At 38.9% G+C, this 27,500-nt stretch overlaps 1 pseudogene; it reads left to right on the top strand.

Annotated features, from left to right (window-relative positions):
* LOC137639251 (piggyBac transposable element-derived protein 4-like) overlaps window positions 1-27,500 on the top strand; it is a 496,483-nt pseudogene that overhangs the window by 334,886 nt on the left and 134,097 nt on the right.

The raw sequence follows: 27,500 nt of genomic DNA on the forward strand, positions 1-27,500 counted from the left end.
AGGAAAAGCATCGGGTATGGATGGTGTGAAAGCTGAGATGTTGAAGGAAGGGGGTGTGACTGTACTTGAATGGTTGGTGAGATTGTTTAATGTGTGTTTTGTGTTGTCAATGGTACCAGTAGATTGGGTCTGTGCTTGTATTGTACCACTATATGAGGGTAAGGGAGATGTGCATGAGTGTTGTAATTCAAGAGGTATTAGTTTGTTGAGTGTAGTTGGAAAAGTGTATGGTAGAATACTGATTAATAGGATTAAGGATAAAACAGAGAATGCAATCTTGGAAGTACAGGGTGGTTTTAGAAGAGGTAGGGGTTGTATGAATCAGATTTTTACAGTTAGGCAGATATGCGAGAAATATTTAGCAAAAGGTAAGGAGGTGTATGTTGCGTTTATGGATCTGGAGAAAGCATATGATAGAGTTGATAGGGAAGCAATGTGGAATGTGATGAGGTTATATGGAGTTGGTGGAAGGTTGTTGCAAGCAGTGAAAAGTTTCTACACAGGTAGTAAAGCATGTGTTAGAATAGGAAATGAGGTGAGCGATTGGTTTCCGGTGAGAGTGGGGCTGAGACAGGGATGTGTGATGTCGCCGTGGTTGTTTAACTTGTATGTTGATGGAGTGGTGAGAGAGGTGAATGCCAGAGTGCTTGGACGAGGATTAAAACTGGTAGGCGAGAATGATCAGGAATGGGAGGTAAATCAGTTGTTGTTTGCGGATGATACTGTACTGGTAGCTGACACAGAAGAGAAGCTTGACCGACTAGTGACAGAATTTGGAAGGGTGTGTGAGAGAAGGAAGTTGAGAGTTAATGTGGGTAAGAGTAAGGTTATGAGATGTACGAGAAGGGAAGGTGGTGCAAGGTTGAATGTCATGTTGAATGGAGAGTTACTTGAGGAGGTGGAGCAGTTTAAGTACTTGGGGTCTGTTGTTGCAGCAAATGGTGGAGTGGAAGCAGATGTACGTCAGAGAGTGAATGAAGGTTGCAAAGTGTTGGGGGCAGTTAAGGGAGTAGTAAAAAATAGAGGATTGGGCATGAATGTAAAGAGAGTTCTATATGAGAAAGTGATTGTACCAACTGTGATGTATGGATCGGAGTTGTGGGGAATGAAAGTGATGGAGAGACAGAAATTGAATGTGTTTGAGATGAAGTGTCTGAGGAGTATGGCTGGTGTATCTCGAGTAGATAGGGTTAGGAACGAAGTGGTGAGGGTGAGAACGGGTGTAAGAAATGAGTTAGCGGCTAGAGTGGATATGAATGTGTTGAGGTGGTTTGGTCATGTGGAGAGAATGGAAAATGGCTGTCTGCTAAAGAAGGTGATGAATGCAAGAGTTGATGGGAGAAGTACAAGAGGAAGGCCAAGGTTTGGGTGGATGGATGGTGTGAAGAAAGCTCTGGGTGATAGGAGGATAGATGTGAGAGAGGCAAGAGAGCGTGCTAGAAATAGGAATGAATGGCGAGCGATTGTGACGCAGTTCCGGTAGGCCCTGCTGCTTCCTCCGGTGCATTAGATGACCGCGGAGGTAGCAGCAGTAGGGGACTCAGCAGTATGAAGCTTCATCTGTGGTGGAAATGTGGGAGGTTGGGCTGTGGCACCCTAGCAGTACCAGCTGAACTCGGCTGGGTCCCTGGTTAGGCTGGAGGAACGTAGAGAGTAGAGGTCCCCTTTTTGTTTTGTTTCTTGTTGTTGTCGGCTACCCCCCAAAATTGGGGGAAGTGCCTTTGGTATATGTATGTGATGTGTCATAGAAATCAAGACCTTGATGATGGAGAAACTTATAAAATCGGATATTATTATCATTATCAATGTAGTTTTAAGTTTCTATATTTTGGGAGTGATACTATGGTTTTCGATTTATCATTTCGATTAATTTTCCGGCTTTACATCAATTAATCGCCATTGAATATAATAATGATTGCTCATAACATGTTCACTTAAATTCGGAATTGAGTGGAATAAATTTATTGGTTGGATGGCGGGAGGCTTTATAGTGATGGCCACTCCCATCCTCTCTTCATCCCGGTCATTCATTGTCATTCTTCACAGAGGGGCCATATTAAAAACCACTCTCCACAAGCTTTGTCCATGATGGCGTGTTGATTATTGCTATCGCATGGCAAAGGATAAAAGCTGATATTGACAGGCTATTCTGATTCCCGGGAGTGATATACAATTTTCAATGACCAGCTGGATGGATTTCCGCATATTGGTTGATTGGAGGATTCAAGCATTTAAGGCCTTTTTTATTTGGAGGGTTGATTTATTCATAGAGTATAAAATACCGGTAATAAGTAGGGGGGCTGAGACAGCGTGTTCCTACACCAAGAGTAAGCCTAATTACCACCTATCACACCGCTGTCGTACGGGAGTAAGTTATGAAAAAAGTAACTTATGCATTCTTATAAATGGGCCAGAGGTGAGAGAGGCTACACGACTAGGCCATATACTATGGATATCAAATCTAAATTCGAAGTATATTATTAAACTATTGTTGATGAACAACGATAAAAAACAAATTCTGATATGTTTGGCAATCATAATAATGAGATCATTCTAATCATCCTCAAAGATGCAAGTTTTCAAATAGAGAATCCATGCCATGTAAATCTTTTTGTAATAGAATATTGAAAAGATAAGAAAATACATTTTTTTTTTTCGAGAACTCGAATGATTGTCCTTTTCCATTTGACGAAAAATAATGATATATTTAAAAAGTAATGCTGAGATAAGTCAGGCAATCTTTTTCTTTTTTTTTTTTTTGGACACTTAGGGGGTAATTCTTCATAGTGCACTCGCTAACGGTTGACAGCTTGATCGTTAGCAACATGTATGTAATTGTGATAGCTGAACAAGAAGAGAACAGAGGCAACTGAACCATCATATAGGGCTTGAGAGGTGTCATTATTATCATTGAAATTTGGGTTATTAACATTCATAATAAAGGGTCCCGAAATTATGCCTTTCGTGAATGTTTCGTCTTGCGTAAAAGTTTTCATGCCTTCCATATAATGTATATCAATTGCAACAGCAGCGTCATACAAGACATCTGATACTTATAACTTTATAACTTTACCTTTTGAATTACCTTCCAGTTATATTTTTTTCCAGCTTAGATTCACCAGATCATTAATGTCCATAATTATGTAACAAAAAAATCTAACATTTTCTAAAGGGAAACTATTGCACTGGTGAATCATAGCTTGAAAATGATCACCGTATGAATTACAATGATTCTAAAGTATTTCTTAAATGTAAATATTTAATTATCAGAAGGTCAGTTTAAAGGGTCATATTCTGTGGAAGCCAGTAAAACAGCTTTAACCAAACAACTTATATTATAAACACTAGACAATACTTTTTAAATACATTACAAAAAGATTAACGAACTATTATGTAAAGTAAATAGATCAGTGTTAATTAGCTCCCTTTTTGTAAGGAGGCTCTACAGAACTATGCTTATGTCGTAAGTATATGTACTGACCTAATATACCCCCACTTAACGTTACCTAGATCGCCCGTCGAAGTGTCGTTACCTACTTACCTGAAGGTGAGAGGGACTACGCGTTTGCCCCCCCCCCCCCCCTCACCCTTTAAGAAAAAAATGTACTTACGTTATTTGGAGAAAATGAAGTTGTTCGAACTTTGCTGGCCTGAAATCCTTACATTCACAAACTCATTATTTTTCTTATCTATTACTGATCGTTAGGGAAGCTCTGTTCCATTTAATTCTTTAACATGGTAGCAAAAATTATATATAGATTTTCTTTTTCGTAGTATAATTATGAGTTTGACTGGCATGCTTTAAATGCTTTTCAAACAGAAAGACGAGACTTTTGTTTGGAAACTCCCAAAAAGGAGCAAATGGGAATTTTCCCGGACATTTATTCTTCATTTTACGCTCACATTCTATTATACATTTTAAGAATTATCTCGTGTAAAATCCCTGTACAAAAGATAATGATCTAATTACATAAATAAACTGGCTTTGGGCTTGTTCCTTTCTTCATCAATTATGATGAAAGTCGATATGATCGTAGCGTACATCAATTGCGTTCATTACCTAGCGCAGTCGGGAATTTGATAGATCACCAAATACCGAAATGGTAAGTAATAAGTTTTTAATATCTATATATAATACAGTAATATATATATGTAATACAGTATTGTTTTGAATGGATACAGCATTCGGGAAAATTTAGAAATACCATATGACAAGTTCAGAACACAGTAGGATTTCCAACATTTGAAGGTAAGTTTTTTTAGTGTCTGAATCCATACCATCCGTAAAAAACCACGTGACAAAACCGCCTCTGTACCCTTCTCTTCAAAGGTCTTGGGGTAAAGTTCTCTTGCGTGAGGGTACACTCAGGAACACTATTCTATATTATTTCTCTTCCTCTTGTTTTGATGAAGTTTTTATAGTCTATACTGTATATGAAAGGTCTATTTTAATGTTATTACAATTCTAAAAATATTTTATTTTAATTGTTCATTACTTCTCTTGATGTTCATTTATTTCCTCGTTACTTTCTTCACTAGGCTATTTTTCCTAGTTGGAGCCCTGGCTTTTCCAAATAGGCTTGTAGCTTAGCTAATAATAATAATAATAATAATAATGATAATAATAATAATAATAATAATAATAACTATCTGAACTCGGGATGGATTTTTTTTTTTTTTATGAAATCGGCATTGTCCCTCTTTGATGTCGCTCACTAACACGCAGTTCACTGTAATGTTGCTATATTTAACATCATAATTAAGAAGGCTATATGATAGCAGTGTCTTTACAATTGTAGATATTATGAAGGAATTTAGCAGGAACAGTGAAACTATGTTTCCCATTAATCCCTGAAATTTTCATTTGGGTATGTGAATAATTCTAGGAACAATTTACTATACATCCAAAAATAACCATTCAACCCATACCAAAATAAACGATTGCTGTGGCGTTTCTATGGCAGATATCAACATTAAATTAGTATGGGCAAAGTATATATCCATCCCATAAATCACTGAGGATTTCACTTAGATATGCAGAGTATTCTACGAGTAATGTACCGCTACCCCCGAAAATCGGCCTCCCATGGATATCGAAAAATGGCCACTGTAACTTTTTGTAGGGCAAGTATCAATACGGAAATTGGCATGAATATTGTTCAAATAACACCCATCAAACACTGAGAAAATTATTATGATATCCATAAAGCTCAACGAGCGATTTGCAGCTTTTCAATTATTTCCTAGCTAAAAATCGTCACTTACGAACAAAAGTGACAGCCAGGGCATGCTTATAATAGGTATGAACATGAAAATTGGCAGAATTAAAACTTATCTATATATATATATATATATATATATATATATATATATATAATACCTTGAAATTACATTTGAATATATTTATTGGTATAGAAGTTATTGACCCTGCCTCCGAAAATATCAGCTGCCTTTTTCTAGGAACAGCTTACTTCGCCGCCAAAAATAACCATCAACCCATACTGAAATAAACGTTTGCTTCGGCTTTTCTATGGCACATATCAACATTAAATTTGCCAGAGACAAAGTAAATATCCATCGCATAAAACCCTGAAAATTTCACTGAGAATTGCGAAGTACTCTACAAGTAATTTATGACCTCGGATATCGAAAACTGGCTACTGTGACTTTTTTATGGCAAGTATCAATGCAAGAATTGGTAAGAATATAGTTCAGATTTTAATCAGCAGAAACTGCATGAGGCATGCTGGGGGCAAAGGATTGCGGTCAGTAGGATATCGTTGGCTTGGGAGAATAATTATCTTAAACTTCTAACGGGTAACCGTTTTATCTAAAAGGTTATACGGTTCTCTGTAATGAGAATGACTGACCTGGTGAATATCAAGGGATTGCTGTATAGAATTATTCAGGGTTTCCCAGGTTTTCAGCATTTTCCCTTTTTTCACTTGAAGCGAAAGGTTTATCACTGTGTTTCCTCTTCCTCATATGAAATTCCCTCCGCCACCTCTTCTTGCCTTCTTAAGTTTGAGATTACCTGCTGATCCATGGGTTGGAAAATCGTAGTGTTGTTGGAAGTAAAAAAAGAAAAAAAAATCTTAACGAATTCAAACCCCTTCTTCAGGTCGTCATCAATAGCCATAGGGTGGACATAAAAATTGTTCATAAGCAAAAGGGCTTTGAGGATGAGGACTTTCTCCATCATGTACTTTTTTATCTCAAGACCAAAGACCCCAACAAACAAGCAAAATGATTCACAAATCCTTTTGTTTTGACATTCACATGATATCCAGTTGCACTTCTGCACATTTTACTTATTAAAGGCTCGTGTATTCTCGGAGTGATACACCAGGAGGTTTGATTTTGCAATCCCCACTGGCAATAGTTTACAACAACAGGGTTAGACAGTCTTTCAGGGTTTTTAAATGGCAATGGACTTTTATTTTGCAGTTATGAGTTTCATGCTGGACATATTCCAGAGTAGACTGGTCTAGTTGCAGCTGAAAACTTGCTGTGGCATGAACGACACAGTATCAACAATCCTTTTAAATTGGGAAATTAGTCTTGTCACAAAATCCATTACTTCTTGCGGTATTTTAACCGGATGCTAAGTACTTTAGAAGTAACTCACCTCCATCATTTTGAAGATAAACTGGGTGCCTCAGTCATTGGTTATTTTCAAGTTTACCTGCCTTTTAAAAACTTAAGATAGAGAATCGACTATAGGCTAAGTTTTGTACTTTTGTTATATAATGTCACTTCCTGTAAACACATTATTCTAGAATTTTCTGTGGTTAGAATATATTTTTGGTCACTTTGCAACACTTGAAATTTTAACACAATGAAGACTATTGTTACTATCTTAACATGGCTTATCTACTAGATGTTCTTTGTTATTACAACTTGGTCCAGTCTTTTGGTATATATTGCATGAGCTACAGGATATGGTAACATTTGCAACCATTACTCGCCAATAAGAACTACTGGATCTTTGTTCTATTATCTTTTTTTTCTGAAAGACTACCAACAAGGTTTTTTTTTGAGATACCTTCTTGATCTGGAAAATAAGATATAAAGTACCAAAATTAATAAAAAGTTTCAAAGTTCCTCAGCATTGGTCTTGTATTCTATGTCAGTCCTGGCTTTCTCAATCTGCTCGATGAGACCTAGACCCTGCTTTGATCCCTTTGATTACTCTTTTCCTAAATACACACTTCTTGATGCTACGTACAGTGGCTTGATGCCGCATTTATTTAACTTAAGTCTAGCCACTCCAGTGTTAACATATTCAGGCTGATTTTTTTCTTCAAATCCAAAAAAGATCGGCTTATTGGAAAGTATTTTATGATTAAAGTATTCTGAAGTGTTTTAATTATTTCATTATGCCTTGGTCTGTGTATTGTTGTCCTGACTGGTTTTCAGCTGGTGAATCTCTTCTTAATTTGTTGGACAACACCTTGCTGTGTAATGTGGTTGTTAGGTACTAACAGAAAGGCGAGATGAATGCAAGTGATGTTTTTTCAACAAGACTACGAGTTCTTATACAGAGAGTTGAGAGCAAGAATGACAGAAAATTCATACAGTATAAAACTTACGATAGAAAGCTTAAATAGGATTCTAATATTAATGCGGGGGAGAGCAAGCGATAAAAAAAGTACAATGTTACAGTGCATGAACTTGCATGGAGGACTTACGGTATATGGCTCCCCCTAATAAAAAAAAAAATCTTTTTGCTCCTCCATTACACAGGCAAGAAATTCCTGTCGCAATGTTGAAGTGAACAGGGCCTTACCATAGCCATTTTGACACATAACCAATGTACACATAGGGAACACAGAAAAAGGCACATTTATTAGAATGGGGCTTTACTGTAAAATTATACTTTATATTAAATACTGTATTATACATTTTCCTCAACAAGATGCCAAACATTACTCCATAAACAATCAATGAAAAATTCCTAAGTATGAGATTTATTTTATGCGTGAATTAGAGAAATGGAAATAAATATACACCATTATCCTACCTAGCCAAGCTACCTTAAAACTGGAAGCACAACATTCCTCCTTAAAACTGAACGTTTTCTGGGGCATCTTATTAAAGAAAAAACCTATCAAACAACAAAAAAGAAAAAAAAATAGGATATGTATATTAAAATCTGTACAATAGAGTAAATTTTATGTACTGTAGAATACAGTAATTTATTGTAAAAACAGATTTTAGTAAATGCTATGTATATATGCTAATTAGCATTTATGTTAGGCATCCATACGCTATGAATGGAAAAATCTAAATAATAGGTCATAAATGGCATTGTAGTTACAGAAAACTATTTCAAATTTCAAAACTATAGTTTTGTACACTAGACAAGTGTCTGTACGGTTTACTACATTTTATATTCTGAAGTTGAACAAAATTTAAACATAAATAATTGAATATTTTTATATATAAATGTCTGTAAACCTTCCAGTATCATCCATATGCCACACTTGTTCTGGCTTGTAACCAATCTCCACAATGACTTTTTGAAGCCCCTCCGGAAAAGTTGCCACTACACATGGTCGACAGAGGCTGACTTTCCAATAATTTTTGTATTCTTGACGCCAAAAAGCCATTTAAACTCTTCAAATCAGCCTATATTGGCTGGAAAATGCATATATAGGGATATGGTCTCTTGCCTGATGGATGGCTGAAGTTCATTTTCCATGAAATTTTGGAGCAGAGTCTTGGCTTTCCCTTGGATGGTAAGACTTGAAAGTTGATGGTTATTCCCTTCTAATGCTGATCTCGATTGATGGAAACAACACATTCTCCATTTATATCATGCGATTTTCTCTCACCTTTGATATAACGGAGGGGCACAGGCAGCTGTGGCAGCAGGAAACTTCATTGCATTCTTTTCTATGTACATCATGGTACTCTTATTAATAGTACACAAAACTTTCAACTGGGCTCCACAAGGCACTAGAAGATTTGGAAGACCAAGGCCTACATGGTGGAGGACTATGAAAGCGTGAAGTCACCGAGAAGTATTCTGATGGCAGCATAATATATCCCTTCCTTGCAATCATCAAGAACTTTAACCTTGTCCTTAGGGGTTAAGATCTTCCTTCGCCATTTAGCATAACCTTTGGACATCAAAGCAGCTCTCTTGGGCACCATAATACCAAGAAAATTGACACTGGTACAAAAACGATTGAAGTGAGAGATGTACATGTGAGGACAGGCTTTAATCAGAAGAAATGACATTAGGAATGAGGGGTGCAAAGGATTGCGGTCAGTTTTAATTTCTTGGCCCGGAAGAAAAATTATTGTTAAAATTCTAACAGGTGACCATTTCATTAAATAGGTTATACGGTTCTCTGTATCGTGAATGAATGACCCGGTGAATATCAAGGGATAGCTGTATAAAATTACGTGTACCGACTTTTCGTTCAATGTCACTCCGTCCGACGAAACTTCGTCCACGTCTTTTTGTCCAATGTGTTTTTGTCCAATGGACTTTTGGTCCAGCGACATTTGGTAAAATTTTAAATAATCTCAATCCATAAAAAAAAAACAGCCAATCTATAACCTCCCCAATAGAAAATTAAACCCGCTGAACGTTTTATAGCAGAATGAAACCCTCTGCAGCATTATTTGTGCTGGGTAAATCTTGAAGAATATGCACATTAACATTCCATACATCTAATGGGAAAATAGATGGATTTCTCCTTCGCCTTGCACCACATCCTCTTAGGACTCCCATGTAAGTCACTTCAAAGTAAGCAATTAATTTGGAAGGTATTTTGTTATCGTCTATCAATTCCTCATAGGCCTCTTCAACATCTTCAGTAGGAAGAAATCCCAGTGGTGAAAAACATCTGACTTCAAGACAGAATTCAGTGTTTGTTATATTTTTCTTTGAGCCTACTGTAGATCAACAATTTTTCTAAATATGGACTGCCCCAGATGAAACAAACATTCACCGATAGATGAATTAGGAATGATGAATTAAATAACTTATCAATCGCAACTTTGAAATTTTTATTGAGATCAATTGGATCTACATTAGGTTGCATAACTTTCAATTGCTGGAACACTGATTCATATGTCTGCCTTGTTTTATTCTGCAGCAATGCAAAGACCTGTGGGAAACTGCTACCATTAACTTGCATATGAATGCAAAATAGCTGATACCAGTGTTCAGGCACAATCTTTTATGTCCTATCCCATGCCCAATGACAATATCTTCGAGAGCTCTTTCTGATGCTAATATTAGAATTCTTTGATGATCGTCCATGCCTGAACCATATCTTAGAAACTGTTCACAATTATCAACTTTACTCTATTCGTCGGGGATTTCAAATAAAACTCTAACCACTGGCTTAGTAGAAAATCGGGAATGCTTTTGTCGGTACCTTTGAATAGTCTTTTAAAGTACTTCCATACGAGGGAGCTGAGAGCAAGTATTTTCAGTTATCTCAGTAAACTTTCTCGATAATATGTTACACGAACTTTCAGGTATAATTTCAATCGCTTCTTCCTTAATTTCATAAACTGCTTTTCTATCATTTAATGCATCTAAATTTGTGGGATGAAGGTGCTCACCAGACGAATAAATAATTATTGGTACATTGTCTTCCGTAACCATGTGAATGCGCACTGAACACAGCTGCCTTTTCTCATCCCTACAGTATTCTTTCCCAAGTTTTGTATTACAGGGTTTCAGTTCTGTACAACAAAAACTCTTTGTTTCACTGGTTCTCCAAAATGTGCTCCAAATGAGCTCCCCGGTGCTGCAGGCACATTTGGATCTGGCTGGTAAAGTTCTCGATGACCCTCCCGCATTCCTCCCTTGGGATCACTCTTATTGCTGCAGTGATTGCTGCCTTCAGGTCATGGATAGTCTGCGGGTTGTTTCCAAATACCCTGTCCTTATGGTATCCCCAGAGATTAAAATCTGGGGAGTTCAGGTCCAATGAATGCGGCGACCACTCCGGGACACACCTGCGGCTTATCTATCGGTCAGGGAAACACTGCTGTAGCCATGCCAATGATTCGTTTGAAGTGTGCGGGTGGCAGCACTGTCCTGGAACCACTGGAGGACCCTTACGACTCCTCTCCGTCGACCAAGTGCTGTCCATAACTTGCCAAGCACCTGGACATATCGCTCGGTGTTGATTGACACACACACCGCTAGTTGTCGTCCTCAAATCAGAATGGTCCAATGATGCCATGTTTGGAGATGGTGACCGCATGGACTCCTGATTGATTCCAAGCTCCTGACTTCGCCGTCGCACAGATTTGCTTGGGCTGCGGAAAACAGAGTCTCTGACTGCAGCAATGTTGTGTGGTGTCCTTGATGATTTTGGTCGTCCAGAGTGTGATTGTCTGTTAGTGTCTTTACAATTGAGGTTATGCACAGTCCCATGAGTTCTGAACTTGTTGAACCATCTGCAGATTATTGAGTGGATAGGAAATTCTTGACATCTGAACCGCTCTTTGAATTGCAATTGAGCTGCATGGATAGACTTCAACCGAAAATATGCCTCAACTATAAATGTCTTTTCCTCAGTAGTCCATGGCATCTCGAAGGTCAAATCTGGTTGACTCTTAAAACATTAATTTTTCTTGGTAAATATGAAAAATAAAAGGAATTGATTATTTATTTCAAAAGTTATTCAAGCTTAGGTGATGACCGTTTTTTTTTTTTATGTCACCATGTAGTTGGATGAAAATCGTAGATGTAATTACTTTCATGTACTACTTTTCCTTTCTTCTTCGTTGATTGTAGGAGCTTTGCCATTTTGGGATGGGCAGATTCAGAAACTGAAGTACTAAACTTGCAACACACCATATATATATATATATATATAAATATATATATATATATATATATATATATATATATATATATATATATATATATAAATATATATATATATATATATATATATATATATATATATATATATATATATATATATATATATATATATATATATATATATATATATATATATATAACGGATTTTGAGCGAAGCGAAAAATCTATTTTTGGGTGAGATGGCCATGTCGTCCTGATGGAAGTTCCTATAGGGTAGCTTCCTAGGGTATATTACAACTACGGCGATATTCCCAGAGAATTTACCTTAAGGTACCAGAATTCTAACTCCTGGAGCGAGTATCCCTCGTGAAAGGGATATCGCGACATATCAGAGGACGTATTCTAGACACGTCACATGGCAATCTACAACCTGGACAGAGATTTCGTCTCGTAGGAGGTGATTGACGAGATACGAATTCGGGAAAGAAAAAGGGGAGCCGCTCCCAAGGCTTCCCTATCCCCCGATTCGTATGCGTGCCTGGCGCCAATCCTGGCGCCATCTGTATTCCTTGTAGCGTACACGAGGTGCTACAGATACTGTATGTAGGGAGGGGTCCTACAGCCCTTTCTTAGAAAGGCAAGGGCGGGTCCATCAGAACGACATGGCCATTTCACCCAAAAATAGATTTTTCGCTTCGCTCAAAATCCGTTTTTTGGGCTCAAGCCATGTCGTCCGGATGGAAGTGTACCAGAGCATTACTGTATCTGTGGATTCTCAGAACGTGCCGTACTCCCCGGAGGTAATTTTTTCCCGGTCGACTAGACCTAGAGACCTAAGATGTTACCGTTATACATATTTTCAACTAACTATAAACTATGTTAGAGCTTCCTGCCCCCTACAGGGAAGAGTCCTACTAGACTCTGGAAAAGTCTCGAAGAGTACATATATCTATGTATGAATACCAGGCAAGCTAATATAGTGGTCTCGCCCTATATTAAGTAAAGCATAGTTTGTAAAGGACCACTGCGTCAATATGAAATATCGACCAGTTTTCCGCACAATACTTGTATTGGACAAAGGTTTTATATCCGCATAGGAGGAAAACCAATGCAACATAGCTTGCATAAAGGAACAATTCTATTAGAATTATCCCAGATAAGGTACATAGAATGAATGCTCAATTATACCAATAAATTGACAAAGGTGAAGGAGACGCAAGGTTCTCAAGAACCAGATTATTGACAGGCAATAAATAGACAGGTTAACCACAATTATATATATATATATAAGAAGAGGATAACCCAAAACTTTAAGCATAAGTATGATAGTAAACAGAGCTTGTTTGTCTGAAAGAAAAAAACATTAGATGCCACTTTTAAGATACCGAGGTATCAAAGTCATAAAAGCCTGTATTACAAATCAATGACATTAGCGTTAGAAACGCTCGGCACACATGTCTGCACTTATGCTAGGTTCACCTTCGGAAATGGAACAGTCTGGATGGGCAACACAGTGCCCTCACTTAGTTTGTAGTACAGTATGTAACTACACACTCACCCTGGAATTAATCGTCCCAATTAAGACCACTGTTCCTCGCAGAGTTAAACAGTAGTTTTAACACCGCGACCCACTGCTACCACAGATCTCTTTTAGTTCCTCTACTTGCTTCGCATAGTGGCGAAAGAACACTCTGGAAGACTTCCAGCCAGTGTATGAACGGAGATGTTCAAAATCCATACAATTAAAGAAATTTAAGAATGAGGCAACTTTCCTCGGATCGTGACCTGCGGGTGTATTGTCAGGATCCGCTCTGCGAATAAAATATGTGATTTTCGCTCTGAGTTGATTCAGAGATAAATTTGAGCCTGATGTTTCTCCCCTGAATACTTGACCACCCTTGAAGTCTGAAGTTCTATGAAGATAGACCTTTAGGCATTCTACTGGACATAGAGATGCATCTTCTTTCAGAGGGCAGATTCTCCAGGGACCCCACCTGTTGGTGGGTAGCTCATTCTTGGCGAGAAACGTAGGATCCGGAAACAGGTTCAGTTCTTCCGCATCCAGGAACTGAACACGACCTGCCTCTCTTGAGAGGCTACAATCTCACTAACCCTGGCCCCGGACGCGAGTGCAAAATAGGAAAATAACTTTTTGTGTCAAATTCTTTAACGCACACTCTTCATTGCTCAACAGAGAAGCGAAATGAAGAACTTGTCTAAAGACCATGAAATGGGCTTTGGAGGTGCTGAAGGTCTGAGCCTAGCACAGGCTTTCGGGACTTTATTAAAGATCTCGTTACCTAGGTCGACCTGGAAGGCATATAGAATGGGCCTTGTCAAAGCAGACTTACACGCTGAAATCGTGTTCGCTGCCAACCCTTGACCATGGAGGTGGGGAAAAAGATAAGCAGAAGTCTGTCAAGATCTCCTGCGGAATCTTCGCCTTGACAAAAGGCCACCCATTTTCTCCAAGATGACTCATATTGCCTTCTAGTAGATTTGCATTTATATTCCTCAAGGAAGTCTATACTGGCTTTCGAAATCCCGAAACGCTTTCTCACCGCTAGGGAGAGAAAATCATGAACTGCAGGGTCCGGGTTTTCTGTAATGAAGCGCAGACAGTTGACTTCTGGACTCGCTGGGTCAGAACTGGATCTGGTAGTGGTACAAACTTCAGCTACAGTTCCAATGCCAGGAGAAACCACACGCTGTTCGGCCACTTGTGGGCCACTATTGCCGCTACCCTTTGAAGGATCTCAGTTTGTTGAGGACCCTCAACAGAAGGTTGTGAGGAGGGAACAGATAAATCTTGGACCATATGTTCCAGTCGAGGGACATCGCGTCCACTGCTTCCGCTAAGGGGTCCTCGTACGGGGCACGTACAGGGGCAACTTCTTGTTGTTTTCGTCGCAAAGAGGTCTATCTGCAGTTCTGGGACTGATTCAGAATGAAGGAGAATGATCCTGCGTCTAAGGACCATTCCGACTCTATCGGTGTGAACCTGGATAGAGCGTCCGCTGTCACATTGCGGACTCCTTGAAGGTGAACTGCCGACAGGTACCACTTCTTCTTTTCCGCCAATCGGAAGACGGCCAACATCACCTGGTTGAGAGGTGGTGACCTCGATCCTTGTCGATTCAAGTATCTTACAACTACCTCGCTGTCTATTACCACTTTATGTGGAACGAATGACGCGGGGAGACTTTCTTTAAGGTAAGGAGCACTGCCCTAGCTTCTAGAAAGTTTTATGAGAAAGGTCTTGAATAGCCTGGACCAAGTCCCCTGGACTTTTTTCCGATGAGAGTGACCTCCCCATCCCTCCTTTGAGGCGTCTGAGTGAATCGTCACCGACGGGGGAGGTGGCTGAAGAAGAACCTGACTTCTTTAGATGTCTGGCTTGGGACCAAGGCCTGAGAAGAGTACTTAGCCGAAGCGGCTGGTCTTCTCAGATCTCTTCACGCGATTGATGCATAACTTCTCCAAACTCCGATTGCATCCTTTAGCTGTGCTCTTAGCACTGGGTGTGTCACCGAAGCAAACTGGAGAGAGCGCAGTACTCTCTCCTGCTCGAGTCTTGATATCCTTTCGGAATCTTGAAGTCTCTTGACAGAACCTGCTATCTCCTTCCTTTTCTTCGCCGGGGTGGAGAAACGGTGTGACAAAAGGTCCCAGTGGATCTTAGCCACTGGAACTTTTGAGATGGAGAAAGTCGAGACTTTTTCTGTTGATCTTGAAGCCTAGGTACTCTAGGAACTGGATCACTTGACTGGAAGCTTGCAAGCATTCTGTCTCGGATGCTGCCCACACCAACCAGTCGTCCAGGTAGGCTACTACCTGAATTCCCTTTAGGCGAAATTGTTTGAGAGCTACGCTCGCAAGCTTCGTAAAAATCCTTGGGGCTATGTTTAGCCCGAATGGCATGGCTCCGAAGGCGTATAGTCTTCGTTGTAGCCTGAACCCTAGGTAGGGGGAGAGTCGATGGCTAATTGGAATGTGCCAGTAGGCGTCTGACAAGTCTATAGAGACGGAATATGCCCTCTTGGGCAGTAAGGTCCTTATGTGTTGCAGTGTTAGCATTTTGAATTTGCAATTCACTATGAACTTGTTAAGTGGCGACAAGTCCAGAATGACTCTGAGCTTTTCCGAGTCTTTCTTGGGAACACAAAACAGCCTCCCTTAGAAATTGATGGGCTTCACCCTTTTTCTCCAACCGTTCTTGAACGTACTCCTCCATAACGGGGGTGGAGTGTTGGAAAAACCGAAGGTACGGGGGTGGAGTGCTGTACCAGCTCCCGCCCAGTCCATTCTTGAGTAGGCTGTGGGCCCAGGGATCGAAGGTCCACCGATCCCGAAATTTCAGAAGTCTCCCTCCTACCGGTATCACCTCACTTGGACTGCCGTCCTGAGGTCTTGCCTTCCTGACCACGACCACCCCTGAATTCCCTTCCCCTTGAGGGGCGTCTAGACGAGCCTCTGGCTGCTCCTCTAGGCTTTGCTCGAAAGGAAGTAGACTGCCCTTCGAACGCTGGGGAGAATGCCGTGGACTGTGTCGACACGGCCTGGGGTACCCACTGAAAGGTGGTCGGGGTTTGTGCCACGATCTGGGGCACTGGGGATAATGGCAATTGCAGTTGCTGTTGCTGTCTAAGAGGCTTGGCTGGCCGAGACGCTAGCCTAGTCCTCATAGTCTTCCTCTTTGGTTGAGGACCCTCATCCGGGGAAGACTTTCTTTTGATAGCCAGGCCCCACTTCTGGAGAAGGTTTCTATTCTCCAAGGCGGCTTTATCAAAAACTTCTTTGACCAAGTCGGTTGGGAAAAAGGTCTTTTCCCCAAATGTTGGAGGAGATTAGTTTCTTTAGCTCGTGCCTCACCGTAGCCGAGGTAAACACGAACTCCCTACAAGCTCTCCTTGCCTTGACGAAGCCATAAAGGTCCTTCGTCACTGTGGCCAGATGAGGCTTGGCCACTACCATGAACATTTCATGGACCTTGGGGTCACTTGCCATCGTCTCGAGAGTAGTCTGAAGAGACATTGAGGCAGTCAGTCTTTCTTTTGTATCGAACTCACTTCGCAAAAGAAAGTCAGACAGCTTAGGGAGGTCCTTGCCGAACTGACGTCCGGCAATATCAGCCTCCAACTTTCCCACTGAGAACGTAAGATGGACGTCCTTCCAGTCTTTGTGGTCCATAGGCAGGGCCAGCGACAAGGGTTTACACTCCTCTAGGGAGGGGCAAGACTTGCCGGCCTCGATTGCTTTTAGTACAGCCAGAAACCCTTTCTGTAAAAGGGGGAAGGCTCTAGTAGGCGAGGACACAAAGGAAGGGAGCTTCCTATTCAATGCAGCTACCTTTGAGTTAGAGAAGCCCCTCTCTTTCATCGAGGATGAAAGTAGAGCTTGAGCCTTAGCATGGTCCATCACTATGACCTCCTTCGGCTCTGTCTCCTCCTTTGAAGCTGGTTCCTTCCTCAGCCGGACATAACAGTCCGGATATGATGCCTTGCTGGGCCAGAATTCCACCCTCCAGGGGAACTGAGCCCAGCTTATCCGAGATGACGATCTTTCCAGTCGTCATCGGCATGTGCTCAGCATACCTCCATGGGTTAGCATCTGAGCACAAGGGAAGGTCTTTCACATTGAGCTTTTTCTGGGGCCCATGTGATTCTGCAAGGCACTGCATTCGCAGTACCATTGCAGCCGCCTTCTCCTGATTCTCCTTCTGCATTTGTTGGATCATTCCAACAATAGAAGAGAGGGCCTGTCCCAGCTCTACTGGGAGACCGGCCGATGTAGAGGGGCTTGAACTTCATCCTGGGCTTCTGCCAGGAGGTCTTCCTCCTGACACCCGTCCACATCAGATATCCTGTCATTTAGCTGGATGTCTTGCATCGCGACCGCGACTTCAGCATCCACCTGGATCTGAACTTAGGGGATCTCCTCTTGAGGCTGGGGAATCACTGCATCAGCTGATGCCTTAGGGAAAAGATACGCCCTCATCTTCTCACTTGGAAGATAAGGGCCAGAAGTGTTCTTTTGGAAGCCCCTTACCCAGGTACGAAGCTTCTTCCTAGCTATTTAAATGTCTCATTAATCAGGTTAGTGCACACAGTACATACCTGAGGGTCCCAATACCGGAGATCATCCTTGGAGACAGCGTATGCTGCGTGTCTCCTACAAAACTCATGTCCGCAGAGGTTCTTGCTGCTGACATTGCAGAAAGCACTTCCCCACTTCGGAGTGTCCTTCTGTAAAGAGAAGAAATTTCCATGAGTATCAAGTGAACTATGTATCACTGGATATGCATAGTATAGCATAACAATTCAGAAAGGAAAGACACACACTTGTGTTTCCCTCACAACCCATTGCTGCAGCCTTCCAGATAATAAAATCAAAAATGGTTTATCTCTTCTAGAGTAACCAATGCAAGGTTTCCAGAGGAAACAGGTGGAGCTCACACCTAAGCAATGATTTTAAAATCCTGGATAATAGACAGGGAAGAACTCAGCTTCCTATCTGAGGGCAACAGCAAAGGGATGTGCAAGAAAACACAATAGTGTTAGAAGATACAGTGCTGTACCAAAACCTTTACTATAGTTTTCTTCTTACTGTATATGCTATACAGAAGAATACTAGTACAGTATAGGGGGATGTGTGCCGGCCTGCCTTTGCCGGCCGGCCCACACCACAACTAGCTTTAAAGTATACTACTTAACAGCTATAGGGCGGCAGCACTCTGGTTCAAATGCCTGTGCCGGTCGGCAGCAACTGCCGGCCGGTAACAGCCAGTGTTGGCCGGCAATGGCTGCCGGCCAGCAACTAAACAAGGTAGTACCCAGCTGCCGGCCACACTCTTGGTGACCGGCAGACAAGGACTGACATAAGCCGGCCGGCAAAGGTACAAGACCGATGCCAGCCGGCAGCAAAAGAACCAGAGAACTACACCTGCCCGGCTGCCGGCCTCATAGGCCGGCAGCCGGGACAGGTACAGCACTAGAAGAAAATAGAATGGATGCCGGGATAAGAGTGTACACTACCTCCAAGCCCGGCAACCGAAAGAGTGCATATAAGGAAGGGGAGAAACTAATTCAGGCTTCCTTGACCAATGTCGTCCGGGTCTGCCGGCAGGCATGGATGAGGGACCAAGAGAGGTCCGGGCAGCACTCGAAAACATAAGACCCTTGCCGGCCAGCAGCTCTGCCGGCCGGCAATGGGCTGAGTCAATTCCACATCCCAACCTATACTAGGTCCAGAAGTAGAACGACGTACAGTACAGTAAGACCCCTGCCGGCCAGCTCTGCCGGCCGGCAAGGTACAGTACAGTAATGGCTAGGCCATTACGGAGATAGAGGGGGAAGGGACAAGAGGGTCCTGCCAACCTTGCTTTAGTGACAGATCACCCGCAGCCAAGAAACTTATCTTAGCCTAAGGGAGATCTAAGGGAAAAGGCCAGCAATACTTGCCAGCTTCCAGAGCACCAAAGCAAGGAAGGCGTTGCTACTCCCAAGGGAAGAACTTATCCTCCCCCGAGAACAGCAACAGGACTTAGTCTGGTCGATCACAAAAGAAGGAATCATAACTACAGAAACCTTCGGTAGTGACCTAAGGGAGCTAAGCTCCCTTTGTATGTGTTAGGTCAGCGAGGGGGACTCTGCCCCAAGCCAGACAACACAGACTCAGACTAAAAACTCTGTTGTTCTGTCCCTCTTGAACCATAACTACAGGAACAGGAAGGTACAGTAACACCCTAGTATAGTTTAATCGAAAATAAATTCGGAAAAAAACCACTTAGGGATAAGCCCAAGGCTTAAACAGAGGGAAAGGGATTGCATACCTTCTCCGAAGAAAAGAAAGCAACCGGGGAGTATGATAAAGTATACTAAGGCTCCATAAGCAATTAGCCTAGGCACCAAGAGAATCGATTACCTAATTCACCGAAACTCACACGTATACAATCTTGGAAATATTCCACACAGTCTAAAATGTATAAAATATAGCCTAAAGCTTCAATAAAATTTTAATTACACTCGGAAAAACCAAAATCATGCATGAAGTACTAGGACCAAACGACTAGGCTACATGGCCTAGCGTAGACCAGAATGGCGAATACTTCGCCAAATAATACTAAGCACGAAAGGAAATCCTATGTAATGCTAAATAGCTAAAATTTATTAAAGCAAAACAACCAGGAATGTCGCTCTGACTAACTAATTTATACCTAGCGAGCGACAGTGTCCAGGACACCTCTGGTAGGCTACGGCTCTTGTATCAAAGATTAATCCTATTAATCACTCAAAATTTTACCAAGAGCCTACATTTATACATAACAGACACTATACTCAACTTATCAGAGGCCGACGAAGACGAAGAAGCCATGAAAAGTCGAATAAATCCAAGATTTGCGAGAAAAACAGGAAAAAACACCGAGTTGTTAAGCTACGCAAAAAGGAATACAGATGGCGCCAGGATTGGCGCCAGGCACGCATACGAATCGGGGGATAGGGAAGCCTTGGGAGCGGCTCCCCTTTTTCTTTCCCGAATTCGTATCTCGTCAATCACCTCCTACGAGACGAAATCTCTGTCCAGGTTGTAGATTGCCATGTGACGTGTCTAGAATACGTCCTCTGATATGTCGCGATATCCCTTTCACGAGGGATACTTGCTCCAGGAGTTAGAATTCTGGTACCTTAAGGTAAATTCTCTGGGAATATCGCCGTAGTTGTAATATACCCTAGGAAGCTACCCTATAGGAACTTCCATCAGGACGACATGGCTTGAGCCCAAAAATATATATATATATATATATATATATATATATATATATATATATATATGTATATATATATATATATATATATATATATATATATATATATATATATATATATACACAGTACCATACTAAAGAGGGAGAAGGATAAAGAGAACATTCAGCATGACTAATAAAGTAATTAGAAAATCAGCATATTACTTTATCATAAAAGCCAATAAGGTACAAACCTTTAACACAGAAGTGATTTAATTAGTAATAACATCCCGTTAATGCATTTTTATGTACTACTTTTCTTTTCTTCTTCGTTGATTGTATGAGCTTTGCCATTTTGGGATGGGCAGATTCAGAAACTGAAGTACTAAACTTGCAACACATACACACTATATATATATATATATATATATATATATATATATATATATATATATATATATATATATATATTTATATATATATATATATATATTTATATATATATATATATATATATATATATATATATGTATATATATATATATATATATATATATATATATATATATATATATATATATATATATATATATATTTATCTATACATATATATATATATATATAAATATATATATATATATATATATATATATATATATATATATATATATATATATACACACATATATATATATATATATATATATATATATATATATATATATATATATATATATATATATATATGTATATATATATATATACATATATATATATATATATATATATATATATATATATATATACATATATATATACATATATGTATATATATATATATATATATATATATATATATATATATATATATATATATATATATATATATATATATATATATATATATATATGATACCATACTAAAGAGAGAGAAGGAAAAAGAGAATATTCAGCTTGACTAATAGAGTAATTAGAAAATTAGCATATTACTTTATCATAAACGCCAATAAGGTATAAACCTTTAACACAGAAGTGAAGCAAATGGTAATAACAACCCCTTAAAATACTTGTTTTCTTTAGAAACTGGACCAAATGACGTTGGACCAAAAGTCTTTCGGAAGAAAAGACATTGGACAAAAAGACGTGGGCAAATTGTCGCCAGACAAAGTGACATCGGACAAAAAGACCACCCACCATAAAATTATGTAGGGTTCACCACAATTTCAGCATTCACCTAATCTCACTTGAAGTGAAATATATATTACTGTGTTTCTCCTCTTCCTCAAATGAAATCCTCTCCACTACCTCGTGTTGCCTTCTTTAGTGTTAGATTAACTGCTGATCCATGGGTAGGAGAATTGGAGTGGTATTGGCGGGGAAAAAAATTATCCTGAAGAATTTAAACTTCTCCATTAGGTCGTCATCAATAGCTATAGGATGAGCATGAACATTGTTCATAAGCAAAAAGGCTTGGAGGAGGAGGATTTTCTTCATCATAACTTTTTATCCTTAAGACTAAAGACACAAACAAACAAACAAAATGAGTCACCCAACCCTTGGTTTTTGACATCCACATAATGCACAGTAGCATTTTCTGCACCTTGTACTAATTAGAGGCTCGTTTATTTTGGGATGCTGCAGGAGAGGTTTGATTATGCAATACCCACTGTCATTAGCAGAGAACAACAGGGTTAGGTGGCCTTTCATGGGTTTGTGACTGGAATTGGACTTTTATTTAGCAGTTAGTAAGATCTTCCTGGGCATCTTCCAAAATAGACTGGTCTCGTCGTAGCTGAAAACTTGCTGTGGCATAACGGCACAGAATCAACGATCCTTTTAAATTTAGAAATCAATGCTTCTCATCCTTTAGCATTTGCTCTCACATTATCACCATGTCGCAAAACTCAATGTGTGCCAGTTTTTCTCTGGAAATTTTCATATTAGCCATGACTTGGTTTGAATGATTCTTTTTCTTTATCTGCTGATGTACGTAGCTCATTTTCCTAACGGTGAGCAAACAAAAACTTTGCTTTTTCAAGAATAATGTTCTCTATTATCATGTCTCCTAATAACTACTTCTCATTGATCTAAATGAGAACAAAACTCTCCATAATATCAAGAACACATAGCCGTTGTTTTTTTTCAATGTCAGCACCCCTTTTACAGCATTGATTGCTTTCATTTGCTTGTTTTTTCTAATTCTACTTTGAAGACTCTGAAGAATTTGGGTATTGGTAGAACTAGCAGATTGAACTAAGCAATGTTTTCACCCATGAAACTCTTCTATTCCAGTTCCTGCCTCTCTATATTCAATATCCGTTCTCAGACAAATTATCCAAAGAATATTCTGTCATTACATATTAATTTTTGTAGGGATATACCCATGGAACTTCAAAAATTTTGTCAGTCATATTTATGCTCATTATGATAAACCAGAATTTTTTGCCAAAAGAATTGAATATAACCTCATCATATCCAATCTGCCTCTATATAATAAAGTGCAAGTGTCTGGCTATATGTATAAATATATTTCTTTCCTGTCATGCTCAGCAAAGGAGGAAGGGTGAGTAGCCATACGCTAGTGAGAGTAGATACCCCGAGAGGTACAGTCGGTAACCATAATCTCCCATAAATTGTAGAACCAGCAGTTTGTAGTTAGGAAAGTGGTAGGGGGCAGGAAAGGTTGAATCTGTGTGTGCGTGTACGTTAGGGTGTGTGCAGATATATCTAAATATTTACTATTCTTTTTAACAGATCGTGTACACTAGTATAGCATATTGAAGGCTAGGTACTCTCTCATGCTTCCCTGAATCTATGCAGTAAGGTGTTCAATCATTTGATCTGTCCTTGTGTTCCAGTTAACACTTTCATTACTGTGTTGAAGGATACTGCGAACATGATTAGTTCAAATATAACCCTTTTGACCTACCAGCATCTCCTTGGTAATGTAAAAGCTTCGTTCTCTGTTGTTGCTCCTTATATCAATGATCTTGCTATATTCCTTTTCAAAAATAACATTAGGGAAAAGCTTAATCTTCCCTCTATAATGACATTTTGATCACATGATGGTAGACTGACAACCTTAGTCTCTACATGAAGTATGAAGTCAGTGGTAAATGTCATAGAACCTTTTGTCTATTCATTTTGATTATTCCAATATGCCTTGTTTCTTCAATATCCTGCTGGAAGAGGTTTATAGTACAACTAAATATAGAATAAATTACATGATCTATCATAGCTATGATTAAAGGATCCACTAACAAAGTATTTCCATAAATTACTGGTTAAAAGGTTTAGGAATTCGTTCAGTAACTGCAATATCTGTCTATTTTTATTACTTTATCGTGGTATTGCTAATCCTGATATCTTAGAGTGGATAATTTCAAACTAGTTTCTACACTTGATCACCTGATCCTCATCAATTTCCTCTTAAATGGTGGTCACACTCTGAGACCTCCACTTTGTAGACAATTACAGCTGTTTAACTCTAGTTTCTCCCATAATAGAGTATCATTGTATTATGAGAAAAAGCCTTAAATTTGCACCATACTCTCCTATAATTTTCCTTTTCATATCAACTTGTTTGATTTTGTTGGTAATGTCAGAATTATGTTCTGGGTCGCCTTTTACTTAGGAATCTTAGCCTTCTTGTCATAAGGATGCTTCATCCATCCATAGAGTTCCAACAAACTTTGCATGGATTGTTAAAAGTCTCTTCAATATCATTGATAGATAGTGGTTCCAATCCTGTGATGTTTTGCACATATTCTTCAAAATGAACTTTAGTAGATAGATAGATAGATAGATATTCTATTGACCACAACATATACAGCTCATATATACACTAATTATTTACTTTCGGTCCAAATAAAGGCAAAATACTACACTTGGCAATACAATACATTATGTACACAAAGTTAAGAATAACAGGTTTTTTTTTAACGTATACAAGACATTATTTTGTGAACATGTACCGGTAACAAAACAAACGCTAGTAGTTATCCAAAAAAAAACAAACAAAATTAACAACCAACTTTGGCATCTCTTCAGGAGTCAGAATTAATGATGTTATGCTTGAGTGTCTCCATTGCAATTTCTACATCATCTCTATTATCATTAATCAGTCCTTCTATGTAAGTCTTGGTGTTTTACCTGGCTCCTAATACGGTCTTAATTGAAATTATCAAAGGTTCATCCTCCATCGAAGTCCTCTCTCTCCACATCCTACCAAAAAACTTTCTCTGTTTGCTACGAACAAGTTCTTGTCACACAATAAATAATATCTCATGGTGGCAGGTATTTTAACAAGATGCTAAGAGCTTTACAGGTGACTCACGTACATCCTTTTGAAAATGAACTTAGTACCTTGGCCATTGGTTTTTTGGGGGGAATCCCTACCTTTTTTAAAACTTCAGATAGAGAATCAGCTATAGGCTAAGTTTTGTATTCTTTTATAATATCACTTCCTCCGAAAACCTTATTATAGAGTTTTCTGTGGTCAGAACATATTTTTCGTGACTTTTCCACACTTGACATATTAGCACAATGAAGACTATTGCTACTGTCTAACTTTGCTCCTCTCCTAGATGTTCTTTGTTATCATAACTTGGTCCAGCCTTCTGGCAAATATTGCATGAGGTAAAGGATATGATAACATCTGCAACCATTGCTGGCTAATAGGAACAGATGGAATTTTGTTCTATTATCTTTTTTTGCTCTGGAAGACTACCAACAGAGTTTGATTTTAAGATGCATCCTTGCTCTGGGAAATAGGATATAAATACTACAAATAATACAACGTTTCAAAGTCCTCCTAGCATTGGCTTCCTATTCTATGTCAGTCTTTGCTTTTTTTCATTCTGCATGATGAGACCAAAACTCTGCTGTGATTCCTTAGACCTCTGTTCCTACATGCAGACTTTGCGAAGTTACGTCTAGTGGCATGATACCACATTTATTTTGCTTTTATTTGACTTAAGTCTAGCCACTCCTGTCTCAACATCAGCATCTTATGTACTATCTATCCCTGCATCTTGTGTCCTGTTTCTTTTCAGCTGTTGTCCATCTCTCTTTTTAGCCTTAGCTGGATTTCCTTAATCTTTTGCATATGGAGCATTTCCAGGTATTAAATCTTGTCGGGATATGAAGACAAAACACAGTTCTCCTTAGTATCAATATGTATCAGACCAATTTTGGTAACTGGTTATCCATACCCAATTCTGTCAATTAATGTAAAATCCCATTTATTGTCAGGCATTGGGTGTCTACTTACCAAACTACTCTGCTCCTCGGCAGTTGTGCAATTAGTATCTTTTAATACTGTCTCCTTCTCTTTACTTCTACAACCTTCCCTTATTCATAAATTATGATCTACTTTTTCCGCTCTTTAGACCTATAGGTTTTCAACATAAGAAATTCTTTCTATCTTTGAAATATTCTTTCAATTTAGTTATATTATTATTTCCACTTTTCATGATATAATTTAAGGCTCACTTCTATTGTCTCGCTACACTTCTGTAGTATGTCTTTTGATTTCCATCCAAACAAGAAAGTATACAGCTTCACTTTTGTGTTCTCATCTGTGTGGTCATCTTGTTTTCTTTCAGTTCCCTGAATTTTTCATCAGCTTCTGGTATTCCCTGGTTCTCATCCCATGCTTATTTATGTAGAGCTTGGCAGATTTTGCTATCTCACCATAGTCATTTGGTACTAGCTAAACAATGAAGAACATCTTAGTTAAGTAAGTATTCTCACACTGGTCTCTCATGAAAAAAGAGGTTTGTTAATTGGACAAATCCCTTGTAGATTCCATTTTTTCTTTTAAGAAAATTTATGCACTCTCTTTAAATCTCTATTGGTAACTTAGAATTTCATCATAATTCTCTCAGGCATCTATTTCTAGGCTTTTATTATCCTAGCATCCTTTGATATATTAGAAGCACCATGGAAACCTTTATCTCCTTTCTATAATAGCCTTGGCTATCTGTTAACCCGTCGGATCTTATGATGAAGTTGTTAGTAGCACTGTGCTTCACTTCTAAATTGGGTAATTTGGGTTTTGCAATAGTTATATGAAGATGAGTGCTACTTCCATATCCCATTGAGTTCTATTAGCATTTTCTGCTTTATGCCTTATCACTTTAAATTCAGGTACAAAACCCCGTATTCATAACTTCGCAAAATCCTTTTGTATTTTATCATCTCTTATATCACTTTCTCTTGCTTTTTGGCTTTAACTCGCTTAGTTTTTTTTTTCCTTCAGGCCACTTTGATGCTTAATTTCATGACCATGCTATGTTAAATACATTTAAATCACCTCTAAACACTGTCCCTATTGACTTCTTTCACGATGAACCTTAGTTCAAGATGTATATTGGGAATATAGATCCAATGTATTGCTGGATAATATTTTATATATGTTCCATGATAAAATTAGTGGTACACGAAACTGAAAGATATTAAATTTTAGGCATATGATGTTAATCAAAAATGTTAAAATTATACCCTATTGTTTTCCTTCTCAACCAATACGTTTACACAACGCCTAATACCTATACCAAATTACACATAGATAGTAAACACCTGTAAAAAATGTGGGTGTAATAATCACAACTTCTGTAATGCTAATGCCACTGAAGAGACGTACACTGAATAACTCTAGTTATGAGACGCAAATGCTTATAATTTTACAAAACATTAAGGCTCCCAAATCTTTCATTATTAAATAGAGATAAGTATTGGGCAGTAGAACTGCATTGATGCCATAAAGAAACTTCTGGAAAATCGTTGTAGTTTCTAAATGTACTGTAATAATTTTGTATGAAATCTGAAGAAAATCTAAGTCTTGGGAAAATATATCATTCAAAATTAATTGCATCATGAATATTCTTCTATAAGTTATTATTGAAATAGAACACAGAAGAGATCATACAGAGATATCATATAATTCCT

The sequence above is a fragment of the Palaemon carinicauda genome, chromosome 4, assembly GCF_036898095.1.
Source record: "Palaemon carinicauda isolate YSFRI2023 chromosome 4, ASM3689809v2, whole genome shotgun sequence".
Taxonomy (NCBI): domain Eukaryota; kingdom Metazoa; phylum Arthropoda; class Malacostraca; order Decapoda; family Palaemonidae; genus Palaemon; species Palaemon carinicauda.